A 2460-nucleotide genomic window follows, 5' to 3' on the forward strand; every position below is an offset into this window, starting at 1 on the left:
CCCCCACACACACACACACACATACACCACCAACTTGTGGGTATTGGTTTGTGGACGCAGGTGCCCAAAAATTGTTCCACTGAACTATGTAAATATGATCAATGTGATAGGTGACTCACTGGGTGTTTTTAATATGCAATATCTTGTGCTTATCCATCCTTTTTTGTTGTTTATTTTCATTTTCGTTTTCAAATATCATGATCACTTTATTTTTCTGATTGTAACCTGTTACATCTTTGAACTATGTGGCGTTTAACTTCTGTGGAAGAGTCAGCTGTGACTTTATATGCCGACCCATTTGCTGTTGGACTACCAGCACAGCTGATTGTCAGCCTATCAGCTGTGGACTTTGGCTGATCAGCTGACTGTAGAATGTTTTAAAATGACCCACTCAATGCCATGTTCACACTTTGCCTGATGAAGACCTGAAGGTCGAAACGTTGCTGATTAAATCATAAATAGACAAGCAGTGTCGCGGACTTCTCTTTTCACTTGGATTTACTCTCATTGTCCTGCACCTGGCCCATCGGGTGGGATGTGCACACATCTACTTCTCTGAGCATGGAAAGTGGGCCATATTTGCGCTCCGCAGCTGTCCCTCCCACAGGCGCAACTTGGTCCTGAAAGCCTTGACAGCGGCGTACATGTCTGTGATGACGTGTCCACGCCCCTGAAGCTGCAGGTTGAGCTCATCCAGGTGTTTCAGGTTGTCACACAGAAATGCCAGCTCACAGAGAAACTTTTTGTCCCTGAGGTCTGTGGTGTCTTTTCCTTTGCTCTCCAAAAACTGGCAGATTTCTTCGCGCAGCTCAAAAAACCTGTTCAAAACTTTCCCTCGACTCAGCCATCTCACGTCCGTGTGGTACGGCACGTCCGTGTGTTCGGAGCCAGTTTCATCGAGGAAGGACTTGAATTGGCGGTGATTCAGTCCTTTGGCCCTTATGAGGTTCACCACGCTGGTCACAGTGCTCAACACATGTCCCATGTTCATGCTTTTTTCCGCACAATGCCTCCTGGTGTATTATGCAGTGGTACACAGTGAGATCAGATGCTGCGCGTTCCTGCATCTTTTCCCGGATCCTGCCCACCAATCCACTTCTCTGCCCGCACATCGCTGGCGCACCATCTGTAGTCAGTGACACGAGTTTCTCCCAAGGCAGCCCCATTTCATCAACACACTTGGCCACCTCCTCAAAAATGTCCTTCCGCGTGGTTGTCCCGTGCATAGACTTTAATCCCAAAAGTTCCTCCGTAACACAGAGATTAGAGTCCACTCCACGGACGAAGATTGACAGCTGGGCAGTGTCACTGGTGTCGCTGCTCTCGTCTACAGCCAGGGAGTACGCAACGAAATCTTTGCTCTTCTGCACAAGCTGCTCTTGCAGGTTGGAGGCAAGTTCACATGTTCGCTCAGCTACTGTGTTTCTGCTGAGGCTAACGTTTTGAAATGCTTGTTTTTTTTCTGGGCACACGAGATTGCACACTTTCACCATGCAACTTTTAATGAACTCTCCCTCAGAGAATGGCCGTGCTGTTTGGGCAATATCTTGCGCAATAGTAAAACTGGGTTTTACAGCAGCATTACTTTGTGACTTGGCTTGGGTAAACATAGTCTGCCTTGATAGCAGACTTGCTTTCAATTCTCCCACCTTCTGTAGCTTGAGCTTCGCATCCAGATCTTTGTATTTGTCTTCATGTTTCGTTTCGTAGTGCCGTTTTATGTTGTACTCTTTAGTGACAGCTACGGTGAATCCACATACCAAGCAAACGGGTTTGTCCTTGAATAATATGAACATATAATCGTTTTCCCACCTATCTTGAAAGCTCCGATTATCTATCTTTCGCTTCGCCATTTTCGTTCATAGTTTCTCTGGTTGCATGGATACATATTTTGTTTATGAACAGAAAGGCGGCATTAAAGATGCAACGCATTTTGGGATTTGAAGTGTTATCGGTGTATGATACACTGTATGTACAGTATGTAGCAACTTGATGTGCTGCGTTGCCCTGAGCTGCGCTCATGCTTAGTAGAGTTGCGTGCTGGGCCAGCTCTAATGCGGGTGCGTTGAAGAGAATACTGTCGGGCCAGCGCAGATATGGATGCGCTGTATAAACAACGCGGTGGGCCTCTTCTAATGCATATTGGTTTATGACCTCGCGGGCCACAAAAAAGCAGCCGCGGGCCTGAGTTTGACACCCCTGGTTTACGGTATACATTTTAATCAGTTTCCATGATGTTTCCATGCCTGGAATAGCCACCTGTAAATGTTAAAGTTTTCCAGGATGCTTGGGAATCATGAGTACTCACAAGACATGTTCAAGACTGGTTCAACTGTGTTCTTCTGAGTAGGATGCACTTTTGGTGGTGGAGCAGGGAACTTCGGCAACTCAACACCTAGAGCTTAGAACAACAAAAAAAGAAGGCATGCTAATTGTCAACATTATCATCAAATTGCATGG

At 46.3% G+C, this 2460-nt stretch overlaps 1 pseudogene; it reads right to left on the minus strand.

Moving 5' to 3' along the window:
- Positions 1–547: 547 nt before the first annotated feature.
- Positions 548–1853, minus strand: LOC134444765 (general transcription factor II-I repeat domain-containing protein 2-like; annotated as a pseudogene).
- Between the last annotated feature and the right edge of the window lie 607 nt (positions 1854–2460).

This window comes from Engraulis encrasicolus, unplaced genomic scaffold (genome assembly GCF_034702125.1).
Source record: "Engraulis encrasicolus isolate BLACKSEA-1 unplaced genomic scaffold, IST_EnEncr_1.0 scaffold_71_np1212, whole genome shotgun sequence".
Taxonomy (NCBI): Eukaryota; Metazoa; Chordata; class Actinopteri; order Clupeiformes; family Engraulidae; genus Engraulis; species Engraulis encrasicolus.